The following is a 16,086-nucleotide window of genomic DNA, read 5'->3' as shown; positions in this document are numbered from 1 at the left end:
ACTAATTTGCATTCCCACCAACAGTGCAAGAGGGTTCACTTCCGGCCGCCTGGGTGGCTCAGTCATTAAGCGTCTGCCTTCGGCTCAGGTCATGATCCCAGGGTCCTGGGATCGAGACCCACATCGGGCTCCTTGCTCCGCGGGAAGCCTGCTTCTCCCTCTCCCACTCCCGCTGCTTATGTTCCTGCACTTGCTATCTCTGTCTCTGTCAAATAAATAAATAAAATCTTAAAAAAAAAAAAAGAGGGTTCCCTTTCTCCACATCTTCGCCAACATCTGTTGTTTCTTGTGTTGATTAAAAAGCAAAACAGAATAAAGCATCAGGGGTGGTTGAAGATATTAAGAATGGTAATGTCATAAAAGATGTCTGTGGAAATGTTCCAAATTAAAAGAGATTAAAGACATGACAACTGCAGAAACAGGTCCATAAATACAGAGAACAGAATAGGGGTTGCCAGAGGGGAGGGGGACTGGGGAAAGGGCAAAATGGGTGAAGGGAAGTGGGAGGTAGAGGCTTGTCATGGAATGAATGGGTCACAAGGACAAGAGGTACAAGGTAGGGAATATAGTTGATGGTATCAAAAAAACCAAGACAACTAAATGCAATACCTGACCCTAGACTGGATCCTGTCCTAGAAGAAAAAAATCTTCTAAAGGACATCATGAGGTCAAATGACAAATTTAGAATATGTATGGTAGGGGTGCCTGGCTGGCTCAGTCGAAGAGTGTGCAACTCTTGATCTCAGGATCATGAGCTTGAGCCCCACGGTGGGTGTAAAGATTACTTAAATAAAGTAAAAAAAAAAAAGAATATTTACAGTATAATAAGGTATTATAAATTTATGAACTGTTGTTATGTAAGAGAAAATCCCTCTTTTTAGGAAATATACACTGAAGTATTTAGGTGTTAAAGGGCCATGATTTTTTTTTTTTACTCTTTTTTTAAAATTTAAATTCAATTAACATATAATGTATTTTTGTTTCAGGGGTACAGGTCAGTGATTCATCAGTCTTATATAATTCCCAGTGTTCATTACATCATGTGTCCTCCCCAATGTCCATCACCCAGTTACCCCTTCTCCCTGACCCCCCCTCCCCTCCAGCAACCCTCAGTTTCTTTCCTATGATTAAAAGTCTCTTGTGGTTTGTCTCCCTCTCTGGTTTTGTCTTGTTTCATTTTTTCCTCTCTTCCCCTGTGATCCTCTGTTTTGTTTCTCAAATTCCACATATCAGTGAGATCATATGATAACTGTCTTTCTCTGATTGACTTACTTCACTTAGCATAATACCCTCTAGTTCCATCCACATTGTTGCAAATGGCAAGATTTCACTTTTTTGATGGCTACATAATATTCCATTGTATACATATACCACATCTTCTTTATCCATTCATCTGTCGATGGACATCTTGGCTCTTTCCACAGTTTGGCTATTGTGGACATTGCTGCTGTAAACATTGGGGTGCAGGTGCCCCTTTGGATCACTACATTTGTATCTTTGGGGTAAATACCCAGTAGGGCAATTGCTGGATCGTATGGTAGTTCTATTTTCAACTTTTGGGAAGAACCTCCATACTGTTTTCCAGAGTGGCTGCACCAGCTTGCATTCCCACCAACAGTGTAGGAGGGTGCCCCTTTCTCCTCATCCTTGAAAACATCTGTTGTTTCCTGACTTGCTAATTTTAGCCATTCTGACCAGTATGAGGTGGTATCTCATTGTGGTTTTGAGTTGTATTTCCCTGAGGCTGAGTGATGTTGAGCATTTTTTCATGTGTCTGTTGAAGGGCCATGATATTTATCATTTACCCCTGAAAGTCTCAGAAAAAGGAATACACACCACACACACACATAATTACGTATATAGACAAATATAATTAAATCTATACATTCATACATAAGTATATATGCATATATTTATGTGTGTGTGTGTGTGTGTGCGGAGGGAGAGAGAGAAAAGGAGAGTAAATAAGGTACATTTTAACAATAGGTGAATCTGGGTAGAGAATGTTTTTTGTAATATATATGTATTTTTTTTCTTAAGTAGGCTCCATGCTCAACGTGGGGCTTGAACTCACCACCCTGAGATCAAGAGTCACATGCTCTACCAACTAAGCCAGCCAGGCAATCCTGTACTATTTGTATTTTTGCAACTTTTTTTTTAAGATTTCATTCATTTATTTGAGAGAAAGTGAGCAAAAGAGAGAGTATGAACAGGGGAAGAGGGAGAAGGAGAAGCAGACTCCCTGCTGAGCAGGGATCCTGACGCGGGCTGATCCCAGGACCTCTGAGATAATGACCCAAGCCCAAGCAGATGCTCAACCAATTGAGCCACCCAGGGGCCCCTACTTTTTTATTTTTATCAAAGATATACGTTTGTATAGTTTAAATAGTGAAAAAAATTCAAAATTGCAAAATAGAGCAGTCTGTTCCTCAAATGGAAATCACTTTCATCTCTTTTGCCAGTTTCTCTTAATATTTATCTCAATTTCCAATGACAACATCTGATTTTTCAGTGTTAGGAGTTATCTATTGAGTGCCTATGGAGGAAAATGAAGATTTATGTTTCCTCTTTTGCTTCCCCCTCAGCACATAAGCTTCCCACTCTCCCTTCAATATAGTTATAATTGTGGTTAGAATAATACCCAAAGTTTAGAATTTCATAACTTTTTAAACCCTGTTCACAACTGAGCCACATGGCAACCTACGACTTCCTTCCCTGTGCAGTTTTGTTTTCCCTAGAATTCTTTGCCTCATTTCTCATTTTAAGCTTTTAAATAACTTATCATTAATTCAACTCCAAACTCTACCATTTGTCCAAATCTCTCAAGATGGCTGACTATATTAGTTATTCCTTGAATTTCATCTTGAAGTATCTTCTATAGGTTTCAGAGCTTCTTCTGTCTGGACTGGTTGCATTCTTTTCATCAATAGCTGTCCCCATGAGATCTCCCTTTACCATCCTCCTAGAGATTCCCTTTGCTCTTCCTTTATGATGGTTCTCTTGTTTCCTGAATCCAATACCTTGCACATCCTTCATTTATACCATTATTTTGGCGAAGCTTTTTTATTAGGGAATGTTCTTGGGATCAGCATCGATGGAAGAGAAACAAAGGAAGCAGGATTGAACAGAGGGAGAGGCTGAGCTAGGTCTTAGGGTAAGTCTCAATGAAGGCCTCAGCTAACTCTGGGCAGTTCCGAAGCTGGATATTTTAGGAGCATTAACTCAAGGTTAAACCCAAGACCCTTAGATTCAGGATGTCAAAGGTAGGCAATATGAGAGAAGTTACTGAAGACCTCATTCTTGTTTAATGCAATATTTCCATATTCCTTCAACGAGTTAAGCAGGGAGCAAGTTAATAGAGGGGCACGTGGGTGAAAAAGCCGTGTAATCTTATCTGAAGAGCCAGTCCTTCTCTACCTCAGCTGCTGCAGACTCCCAGCCAATATGGAAGCCTCTGTGAGCAGAATTTCCTTCCTCTAATCTGCACAAGAAAGTTGAAGCCACCTAACAATTTTATCTGGATGTTGCAGCCTGCAGAAACTCAATTTGACACTTTCCCTGAGAGATAATGAGAGACTCTGCTTGGCTCAATGCGGAGACTCCGAGGAGGTCAGGCATTTATACTAAACTTTCACCAGGGCAGGTGTGGAGCTTCAGCAACCAGGAGTTTTCGCATAGATCCTTAAGATTAATTCCGCAGGCTTTCTGACAAATACAAACATCTTGATTACTCAATTTCCAAGTAAAAACATACTTTCCACCTTTTAGAAACTTTTCTCATATATATATATTCAAAAACAAGTTTTACATAATTATGCTTATGACTCTTGATTTCGACTCAGGTCATGATCTCAGGGTCTTGGGACTGAACCCGGAGTTGGGCTCTGTGCTCAGCAGGGAGTCTGCTTCTCCCTCTCCCTCTGCCCCTCCCCCCACTTCTGCCCTCTTTCTCTCTCTCTCAAAAAAAAAAAAAATCCTGAAACTGTTGGAACTAACAAATGAGTTTAGCAAGGTTGTAGGATATTGGATCAATATACAAAAATCAATTGTATTTCTACACACTAGCAATGAACAATGAAAAAATCTGAAAATGAAATAAAGAAAACAATTTCATTTACAATAGCAATAAACAACAACAACAACAGTGAATGGCAGGAATAAATCTAGCCAAAGAGGTGCTAGACTTCTACACTGGAAACTACGAAACATTATCGAGGACACTAGTACAAATGGCAGAGTAACAAACCCCAAACGTCCATCCCTCCACCAAAGCAGGGAATAAACCAGCAAAAATGGTCAGAATCAACTTTATCGGAACTGAAGACGAATCAGAAGTTTACAGCAACTGGGCCAATGACTCAATCAAGAAAAAAAAACATTTGGGGGCGCCTGGGTGGCTCAGTTGGTTGAGCTTCGGACTCTTGATTCCTGTCCAGGTCAGGATCTCAGGGTGGTGGGATGGAGCCCCCGGGAGGCTGGCTTCATGCTCAGTGCGGAGTCTGCTTAGAGGTTCTTTCTCCCTCTTCCTCTGCCCCTCCCCCAGCTCTCTCTTAAATAAACAGAATGAATGAAAGAAAGAAAGAAAGGAAGAAAAAGAAAGAAAGAAAAAGGAAGGAAGAAAAAGAAAGAAAGAAAGAAAGAAAGAAAAAGAAAGAAAGAAAGAAAGGAAGGAAGGAAGAAAGAAGAAAGAAAGAAAAAGAAAGGAAGAAAGGAAGAAAGAAAGCCATCTGGATCTTGGTAAGAGAATTTCATGGTGTTTTAACTTTTTGGCCCCATCTTCTGCTGCCTGGCTCAGTGGCACCTAGAAGGTGTGGCTCGCATTCCTGGTGCAGGTTCCTAGTGCCAAAGGGAGCAGAATGGACCTTCTCTCTTATATCAAAGAACCAAGGCTGCCGGTTTTCACCAGTCTGGTGACTCCCTGAAGGACTGACTTGAAGGGCTCACCTTTCTTTCTCCTAACTCGAACTCTCCCAAAGTGGAGGCAGCTACCCAGGGGGACATTCATCAAAAACATTTAAGGGCAAATGTATTAGCTGCTGCCACCCAGGTCAACGGGTAACGGACAATGTCTTATTTCAGATCCTTGTGATTTCTCCACTGGGTTTTCTGCAGCGGCCCCTGACAGCTCTCCCTGACTCCAGTCTTGCTTTCTCTCGAGTTTTTCATGTGGCATGCAGAGTCATTTTCCTAAAAGGTAGCTGTGACCATGTCTCTTGGAGGCTTAAACTCCTCAGAGGTGCTCTGCACCCCCCTAAGGGGGAAGCACGTACCTCTCTCTGTGCATAATACTCAAGCTCTCTGCAAGTTGACCCTACCCTTCTTCTCCCCATCAGTGCTTCTCAGAGGATGGCCCTCAGACCGACAGCACTTGCTGGTACCCTCGCTCCAACCTACTAAATCACAGTCTCTAGGGATGAAGCCCAGGAGGCTGCTTTTATGCACATTCAAGTTCGAGAGCCACTAATCCTACTTGATGTCTCCCGGTTTCCTCTTTTGAACGCCATGCTTCCGCCATACTGAGCTACCAATTTCTGGAAAGTGGTTGCTGTCTCTTATCTTCTGGGCTTTGCACATGCTAGTGCCCCTGTGCTTTCCCTCTCCCACCTCACCCCCACAGTTCCCTTTATCTCAGCCCTTATCCCGGTCTAGTGGCTTCACCTGTTCTTGTCTTGCCCATCTCTGTGTACGCTTTGAAGGCAGGGGCATTGTCTTCTCATTGCATGTCAGGGTCTTGGCAGTGGCCGGCAGAGAGCAGGTGCTCAATAACGATATTCGTAAGGACTATTGAGGTTGAGATGGACAGAAACCTAATTGCTAAAAGCAGACAGCAGTCAGCTACTAGGATTCCTGGGGGAGAACCCAGCGACCTGTGCTATTACTTGGGAATAAATAGAGTCAATGTATACTATATCTATTTGCATTTTACTCCAGCCCTACTGAATATCATTGCCAAATGATCTCTTAACTAAGCTGATGACAGGAAGAATAGAGGAAATGACAAACAGGTGATATTGTAAAGGAAAATCAATACAAATGAATGGACATGGGGACCAGTGTGTACAACTCAGGATCTTCTCTGAACAACACCAGCATCAGCCAGCCTGCACTGAGCACCTACTATGTGCAAGACTTGACCTGTGTTAATCTTCACAACAACCCTAGGAGGTAGGTATTAGTATTGAGAAAACTGAGGCACACAGTCATTAAATATTTGCCTCGGAGGCACCTGGCTGGCTCAGTCTGGTGGAGCCTGCGACTCTTGATCTCAGGGTTGTAGGTCTGAGCCTCACGTTGGGTATAGAGATTACTTAAAAAAAAAAAAAAAGCCTCAGATCCTACACAGTAAAACCACTGCTCTGGAACTTACTGTTAGTGTATTACATGGCCCCGAACCACACCCCCGACTCCTGACGTTCACAGACTGATTGATCACAGTGATGCCCACAGATGCAGGTGAATGGATCCATCAAACTTAAGGAACGGGTCTTTTTCATAATGGTTCAGGTGTGTCATCTTTGACTAGAAAACATGAGCCATTATTATCATGTCATAAGCTCTAGAGGCAATTGGAGGATTAATAAAGGAGTCAAAAATAAGATCTGCACCCATGGTCACCGGAACCTCCGTTACCCTGATTCTCAACACAGATTAGCGTAATCACTTGGTAAGGATGACACTTGGTTTTCCCCACCCGCTGCAGCTTCTCCAGCATGGAACCTAGCAGGGTTAGGGACCTCAGTCCAGTGCCAGCCAGACCGATCCGGGACAGGCACAAGCTCCTTAACCTTGCCTGCTCTGCCTAGTCACAGAGATTTTCTCTTAGTTGCTCTGTAAAGTACTGTATAGCTTTCTATGTATGGAAACTAAAAAAAAAAAAAAGGATGGAAAGTCCAAGTTTACTTTAGATAGTGTGGTTTAGAATTTAAGCTCCTGTTCTGACTTTGGGATGTCACATTAGATACCTGTGTGTATCCCTCTATAATTTTTAAGAAATATTTTGGCCAACAATTATTTATTTAGTTGTGCTTCTGTGTCTGGCAGTGCATTGTGCAAACTAAAATATAGAAGACCTTTAGAATGTTTAACCTAATTTATTTTTTTTGAATAAATGACACTCTGACATGGTTCAAAAGCTTAAAGAGAGAAAAATCCTTCCCTCACCTCATCTTCCAGCAGCTTGTTTTCTTCTCCTTGGAGGCAAACAGTGTTATTTGTGTATCCTTCCAGGAACGTGTTTTAAGAGCATACAAGTATATACGTAGAGACGTGTTTTCCTCTCCTTTCTTCCACGAATGGAATCATGTCATAAACATTGTTTGGTACTTTTTTGTTTTCTCACTTAATATATTTCAGAGATAACTTTCTAGCAGGACATGAAGGTAGGACTTCCTTTTTTTTGTTAATGGCTGGATACTATTCCATTGTATATTTGCTAATAGAAACACAGCAATAATCATAACATTTAATACTTAGGTAGTAGCTAAACACTACTCTAATCGTCTTTAATTAGCATATTTAATCCTCTCAACAATACTATAAGATAGGTATGATTATTAAATCCTATTTTGCAGAGAGGCAAACACAGGCACCCAGCATTTAAATAACTTGCCCGGGGTGCCTGAGTGGCTCAGTAGGTTAAGTGTCTGCCTTCAGCTCAGGTCATGATCCCAGGGTCCTGGGATCAAGCCCCACATCGGGCTCCCTGCTCAGTGGGGAGCCTGCTTCTCCCTCTCTCTGCAGCTCCGCCTGCTTGTGCTCTCTCTGTCAAATAAATAAACAAAATCTTTAAAAAGAAAAGTTAAATAACTTGCCCAATGTAAAAAAAAATTTGTTTTTAAAGATTTTATTTATTTATTTGACAGAGAGAGAGAGTGAGAGAGCACAAGCAAGGGGAGCGGCAGAGGGAAAGGGAGAAGCAGACTCCCCACTGAGCAGGGAGCCCGATGTGGGGCTCGATCCCAGGACCCTGGGATTGTGACCTGAGCCCAAGGCAGCCGCTTAACCGACTGAGCCACCCTGGCGCCCCCAAAGTCACAAAATTAGTAAGCAATGGACAGGACCACCTACCTAATTTGAGGAACTCAATGCAAAATGAAAATGTGGACCCCTTTATTCAAAACGCAGGAAAGATATACCATTAAAGATACTAAAATGTATAAAGCCTTTTCTTTTCTTTCACAGTCTCTGTCTTGACTGTGTTTTTCATTTGTGACGTCATCTAAGTAAAGAACAATTAAAAATTTAAATCATTAGTATGAATTTTACCATCTGTCTTTATATTGTGCGATGCCATTTTTAAAGACATTTAACTCCTATGTTGAACCATCAAAATTATGTAATTTGTATTTTGTAGCTTGTACTTGCACATGTATTTTGTCCTTACCAGGACAGTGGGGACTCTGGATAAAGTAACTCAAACATTTTGATTTCTCTTTTTGATATACACACATTCTACCAACACCCCGCTTTCCACTTACTGATGAGGAAGGAAGGACTGAAAGGGTAAGGAACTCGGGGTTGACTTGTCTGCCTTTTCCTTCTGTGTCATCATTTTTAGCATGAGAGATGCGCTCACACAGAGAAGTAACACCAGTAAGAATAGATAGATTACGGGTCCTTGGTTTTCCGTGTTTCTTAGAATACGTCTTCTTTCTGGGTTTGAAGCAAGTTCCAGTTTGAATGGAAAGCATGGCCTCTCAGGGCTTATTCAGTCATCCATGTAACAGGCTTATCTTGCGCTCACTTTGATTTTTGCCAAGCTCCTGTGCATCACGGGCCCTCCAGAATTCTGTGTTCATGGGGCATCAGCAATGCTATTTGTGAATGCTATTTGCAAGGAATGATGACACCTCACTGTGCCCATGTCCTCTGCTCATGCATTTGCTTCATGCCCCATCATACTTCACATACAAAATCCAAGTTCAAAAGTAAAATTGTTAAGAGTTTCAAAATGGCAGCAGTAGAGTGTGTGTGTGTGTGTGTGTGTGTTGGGGGGTCATTCTGAGTGTGGGGCCCTGTCTGCTTGCACACGTGACATGCCAATGAAGCCTGCCTGCCCTGGTGACAGAGCAGGGTTCAAATCATAATTTATTTAACCAGTCCTATAATGACAGGCACTTAACTTTTATTTTCCTCATCTTTTATTATTATAAACAATTAAAAACAAACCGATAACTGTGTTTATACAGATTATCTAAAAATTTGAAAGGAGGGAAACAATTTGTTATACTTTCTTCACTTTATTTAAGGTGCTCTGATCTAATCCTAAGTATATTCTCTGGCTGAGATTCAAGCCTTCTTCCTCATAAACCAGTCCATGATAAGAATGAAATAAACAGCCCCATGTTTCCAGACTTTTCAGAGAATATATCAGTAAATTAAGTTCTAGAGCGTAAAACAGTGCCTGTTACATAGTAGGTACTCAATAACTATTTGGGGAATAAATGAATATGTGTCTAGAGATAGGATTGCTGAATTAAAGGGTATTTGCATTTATAATTTTGATGGCTATTGCCTAATTGCCCTCCACAGATATTGGAACAACTTATATTTTCTCCAGTGATACATGAAAATAGCTATTTCTTCCTCCACTGCCAACAGAAAGTGTTAGCAAATGTTATTTATCTTCATGACCTGTAAGATGAAAATAGTGGAGTTTTAAATGCATGTCTTTTAAAGAAGTTGAACATCTTTAGTTTAAGAGCCTTTACTATTTTCCTCTTTGTGAAATTTCTGTCATATCCTGTGTTGATTTTTCTAAAGAGATGCTGTTCTAAAAAATATTTTCATTGTGAAATATAACACGCACACAAAAGAATATATAAAACTTTTTTTTGGTTCATTTGAACAAATAGTTATAGAGCAAACACTTGTGTACCCATTACCTGATCAAAAAGTAGAACATTGCCAGCCCCTGAGAACAACCCCCACTCCCAATTAAACAAAACTCCGTCTGCCCCCTACTGGCTCTCATGACTTTAATTGTGTTCACTTCCTTTACCTTAGAATTCTACCACCTGCATATGCATCCCTCAACAATACGGTTTAGTTTTGCCTGCTTTTGAACTTTATATAAATGGAATCAGACTATATATATACATATTTTGTATCTTGCTTTTTTGTGTGTGTTCAATATTACCTTTGTAAGAATTTATTCGTGTTGTTGAATATAACCATAGTTTGTTAATTTTCATTATATAGATATATACCACGTTTTAACCGTTTTATGCTTGGTAGACATTTAGGATGTTTCTAGTTTGGGGCGTTGAGGAGTAATGCTGCTATGAATAGTGTTGTACAGTAATTCTAACCCTTAAAATTCGGCATTTCCTTATAATATATATCTAGTAGTGGGACTACTGGAATAGGGTATGCATATCTTAAATTTTCTTAGGTTATATCAGTCTTCCAAAGTGGCCTACTAGTTTACATTCTCACTAGCACTGTACGAGGATTGCTGGTCTTTACTGATTGGTAGAAAGTCTTTAGATACAGAATCATGGAAATTAGCGCTTTTGTAATATGAGTAGCCAAAATATTTTTCTGAGTTTACAATCCTTTTAAAGAGGCACTGATGTTTTTCCCCAATAGAGGAAGGAAAATGTAACTGGCAGAAGCGGAGTATTCTAATTTTGAAGCATTAAATAAAAAACAAGTGTTCTCGGTTAACCCCTTTTTGCTTTTCATTTGCTATTATACCTGTCATTAATACAAATAATCATACCACCAATTTTCATGGAATGACCTGGATTACAAGATGCCAAATAAAATAATAATAATAGTTAAAAATTGAGTGTTTAGCCTATGTCAGGTACTATTTTATATCCATTATATGTATTGACTAATTTAAACCCCTAGGAGATAGGTACTATTATTTTCCCCATTTTGCAGATATATGAAATAAGGAGCTGGGGCGCCTGGGTGGCTCAGTTGGTTAAGCGACTGCCTTCGGCTCAGGTCATGATCCTGGAGTCCCGGGATCGAGTCCTGCGTCGGGCTCCCTGCTCGGCGGGGAGTCTGCTTCTCCCTCTGGCCCTCCCCCTCTCATGTGCTCTCTCTCTGTCTCTCTCAAATAAATAAATAAAATCTTTAAAAAAAACCAAAAGGAGCTGGATTAAAGATGTTTTCTCAGGCTGGTTTAAGCAAAATTAATCAATTCAGAGAAAATATTTTTTCTTAGCTGATACAGATTTTTTTTTAAAGATTTTATTTATTTATTTATTTTAGATTTTTTTAAAATTTTTATTTGAGAGAGAGAGAATGAGAGATAGAGAGCACGAGAGGGAAGAGGGTCAGAGGGAGAAGCAGACTCCCTGCTCAGCAGGGAGCCCGATGTGGGACTCGATCCCGGGACTCCAGGATCATGACCTGAGCCGAAGGCAGTTGCTTAACCAACTGAGCCACCCAGGCGCCCTTATTTATTTATTTTAGAGGGAGAGAGAGCACACATGCATGAGTGGGATGGGGGTGGGTGGGGAAGGATCTCAAGCAGACCCCGCACTGATGTGGAGCCTGATGTGGAGCCTGCGTGGCTGGATCCCATGATCCTGAGTTCATGACCTGAGCTGAAGGCAGACACTTAACTGACTGAGCCACCCAAGTGCCCTAGGGTATCGTTTTTTAACCTGTGATGCACAGGTTAGGAAATTCATGAACTTAGATCAAGAAAAGTAATATGTCTTTATTTGTGTTAAGGTCTAATGAAAATTAGCATTACCTTCAATTCCGAGTGGAGAAAATAAATCAAGCAGTATTAGCAGTAACTGTGATCTTGTCACTAATAGAAATCAGAGATATTTTCCTGATACCTGACAGTCATTGCAAGTATCTTGAAATATTATTTATGCTCATCTACTGCCTCAAAATTATGGTGATTAGGCCTGCCATTAGATCTTATTATTTAACACATTAATATAAAGCATATATATTACTATATCACACTTCTTTTTTTTTTTTTTAAGGTTTTATTTATTTATTTGAGAGAGAGAGAGCATAAGCAGGGGGAGCGGCAGGCAGAGGGAGAGGGAGAAGCAGGCTCCCCGAGGAGCAGGGAGCCTGATGTGGGGCTGGATCCCAGGACCCTGGGATCATGACCTGAGCCGAAGGCAGTCGCTTAACCGACTGAGCCACCCAGGCGCCCCCTATATCACACTTCTAAAAATATTTTGAAAATTGTGTTTTAATATAATTGGTTTCCTTTAAATTTGTAGGTGTTTCTTATGCATTTAAAATATTCTGAGAAGGGGTCCATGTGCTTCACCAGAATGCCAAAAGGGTCCATGGTTTGAAAACGTTAAGAACTCTGCCTTACTGCATTTTCTTGGCTTTCTTTCCTCTTGAGTGAGCTTAAAGAGGGTTCCTGAAGTGAACCTCAAGGCCCGTGAGGCTCTCATGGTTTTATTAGTCTATTTTCTTAATTTTCATGCCTCTTCAATATGTATTGTTTTTCTTATGTCACTCATCGTCTTTCTGTTTCTTTTCATTGGCTGTCACTGTGGGTGTGTTTTTACACTTCTATGGGGAGTTTATCCTTTAGCATGTCATAGACCACCATATTAGGTGGAGAACTGGAAATCTCCCCTAGTCCTGATTGCCCACTCTCTCCCTCGTTCCATAACCCCAGCTGCCTCTGGGACACCTCCACTTGCTTTTATTCCTGATATCTGGAAGGAACATAGTAAAAACTAAGATTCCTCCCCACATCTGCATGTTGTCCCACTTTGCCTGGATGATCTTCTTGTCTGTCCCCCTGGTTTTGTGGCTTTGGAATTATTTAAAAGTATAAATCAATTAATTTAAAAAAACTGGAATCTTTGTGAATGGTACAAAAATCAAAAGATACAAAAGGATGTGCTGGGGAACACAAGTCTTCCTCCCAAGTGGTCTCCTAGGCACTCAGTTCCCCTCCCAGGAGGAAACCACTGTTGCTAGCTCTTAGACTGATTTTTGATTCCTTCTTATTTTTGGCTTTATCTCAAGTCCTTCCCTGTCTGTCAGATGAGTGCCCTTTCCTCTCCAGGCCCTCATGACCATATATGTGTTTGACTTTATATATAAGTATCGGTATGTGTATATTTTATGTACATACAAAAAATCTCCCCCTATGGCCTTCCGGCATCGAGTTTTCATCACGTCGCTTCCTGGATGAGGAACCTACAGGGGTGAGGGGCCGGGGTTGGGGGTGATGGAGAAGAGGATCTACAGGGCACTTAGGTAGGGGGATTTGAGTGGCAGACTGGTGGGAAGCTCTGCCGGGGTTCCTATTTCTATTCCTCCCGCCTCGGCCCCCCCCCCTTCCCGTCCTCTTGTCCATATGTCTCTCGTTTCCAAGAGCCGAGACAGAGACAGAGACAGCGAGATACACAGAGACTGAGACGCCGAGGCACCAGCATCCCTCTCTCCCCCTCCTCTGTCCCGCCCCAGCGCTCTGACGGACATCCTCGATCAACCAATGGCGCTCACGATGTGCCCCGGAAGGGCCAATGGGAGACAGAGGAGGGCGGAAGATTCCCCGCCCCCACTTCTAGGCTTGGTTGAGCCGTGCAGGTAGGTCCGGGGCCGGGGGAGCCGCCGTTGGCACTGGTGCCCGGGGGGGTGGGGGCACCAGTCGGTAGGGGTGATGATGGGGAAGGGGAGGCGGCCCCGAGTGCGGGAGCTCGAGGGGGCGGCCCGGCCGGGAGGCGGGGGGCCGACGGGCCCGGGGAGCGGGCGCCGCCGAGGGCCCTGGAAGCGGCTGGGCTGGGGGAGCGGGGACGCGTGTGTGGGGCACCGGGACCCCCGCCCCGCGCCCACCCGCAGGCCTGGGCTGCGGGCTGCGGGCCGAGGGGCCGGGGGGCCTGGCTGCCCGGGGGCGGGCCGGGGCCGGGCCCGGGGCCGGGGGCGCCGAGCAGAGCCCGGGGCGCCAGGCCGAGCCGAGGTGGGACGGACCGACGCGGGGAGGAAGGGAAGCTGCATCCCGCGGGCCGCCCCTCCTGAGGCAAGCCGGGACCAACGGCCGCAGGCGCCCCTGCCCTGAGCCCACTCCCCCACTCGCCCCCGTCCTAACAATGGGGATGGGGCAGAAGGAGTCGCCCCACTGCGGGAAGGGGGGGTAGGTTTGGGACTAGGGTCCAAGGCGGGGGGAGGGGTGGGAACTCGGGCTCTCCCCTTTCTCTTCTCTCCTTGGCTTTTGCGGTGGGGATCATGGAGGGGCTATTAAACCTCCTGAGACTTAGGTCAACAGTCAAACTCCTCCCCCCCTTTGCGCCCCCCAATCCCCCCCAAAATCCGATGAGCGGTAAGGAAAGTGATGCCAAGTCTTCGAAGGAGAAGTGACAAGCGCATAGCAAGAACAAATCCACTCCAGAGGTTTTTATTTTTAATTTTTCTTAAAAACGAGGGTATTGTAGTCTTTGATTTTTCAAATTTATTTTACGGGGCGGGTTGGGGGGGGGGTGTGCTGTTATTTTTGTCCCTCCTCGGGCAAGCCTCCATTTTAAGCGAAGCAGTAACTGGTTAAGCTGGAATTTTCATTCAGGCCTAGGACTTGAACAAGGATCTTGCAAGAGGTTATTTAATCGACCCTCCTTCCTCCACGCACACTTACCTCCCTCTCAAACTCAAAATTAAGTTGTTTGGTCTGCTTTTAAAGATCTCTAGGAAGGAAGGGTCTTTTATTTGCTTGTAGCATATCAGACAAGAATAGATTTTCTTTTTCATGTAGAATGGGCTCCGAAACTTAAATTTAATAAAATTTAGGACTATCAGAATGGTCAGAGAGGTTTTAACTTATCAAATAAAATTAAATGTGGCAAGGGTCTTTTTAGATGGTCAATTAAATCACTTTTCAATAATGTTTTTGAAGTGCCCTGAATAGTCATTTTTTAATCAGGGATTTTGGTTTTCTGATTATTTGATAAGCAATTTTATATTATCTAAAACATGTGTTAGACATTTAATCCACATTTTATGTAAAATATAGTTCTACATATACATGGAGATATACATAAACACATTTGTCCTTTTTTTTTAAAGATTTTATTTATCTGAGAGAGAGAATGGGAGACAGCATGAGAGGGGAAGGGTCAGAGGGAGAAGCAGACCCCCTGCTGAGCAGGGAGCCCGAAGTGGGACTCGATCCCGGGACTCCAGAATCATGACCTGAGCCGAAGGTAGTTGCTTAACCAACTGAGCCATCCAGGTGCCCTTTTCTAAGGGGACTGTGATCTCTACTTTTTAGGATGGTGATGCAAATAGTACTTTGAATTTCTGTCCTGATAGCTTAAAGTATTTGGTTATTCTTGATTAGTTTTTAGTCTAATTGACAGTCCTCTCTTTCAGATACCTTCTTCAAACAAAAAATTTTCCTACCTGCTCATACTTGGTGACTGAGGGATTACTAAGATTCCCTTCTTGCTCATTTCTGAGTATTGTCTGAACTCTTCTGACACTATGAATGCTATTTGGATGCCTCTCAAGGTAGGATGTGTTATTTTTAAAATTCAAGTTCTCATTTTATTTTATTTTTCTTTAGAATTGAAAATATTCGAATCCTTGACTTTGCAGTTCTTCAACCCTCTTACCTGACACTCCTTTCCCCTCCAAAAGTACTATTGTGTTTGCTTCTAGGACTGATTGGTTACTCCTTACTTTGTATTGCTACTCTTCTTGATTATTTGTGTTAAAGTATTAATGAAGTTCTTGAATTAACTTCCATTATAATGATGTGGTTACTTTTTTTAACTTTAAATGATGACAACCCACATAGTTGTAAAGTTCTGTTCCAGTCTCAGTAGGATGGACTGGCAATCAGACATCCAGGTCCACTTTCAAGCAGGTACTTAGAGTCATAGGTACTAGGGTGTGTCCCACTCTTGCCAATCTGTAGCTGATTCATATGTTACAAAAGATGTGTCATTAACCATTTGTTTACTTGAGACTTCATATAGTGGATTAGAACATTCTAAGACCTGTTGGTTTCTGTGTACAACTCAGTTGGAGAGTCTTCCTGCTGCCCCCTAGTCCTCTGCACTCGAACTTACACTGTTTTTTTCAACAGGTAGCATTTTGTGCCAAGTTTCATCTCACAGGATAAACTTCTTGGGCAAT

This window comes from Neomonachus schauinslandi, chromosome 15 (assembly GCF_002201575.2).
Source record: "Neomonachus schauinslandi chromosome 15, ASM220157v2, whole genome shotgun sequence".
NCBI classification, from domain to species: Eukaryota; Metazoa; Chordata; class Mammalia; order Carnivora; family Phocidae; genus Neomonachus; species Neomonachus schauinslandi.
This window is presented reverse-complemented; position numbering follows the sequence as displayed.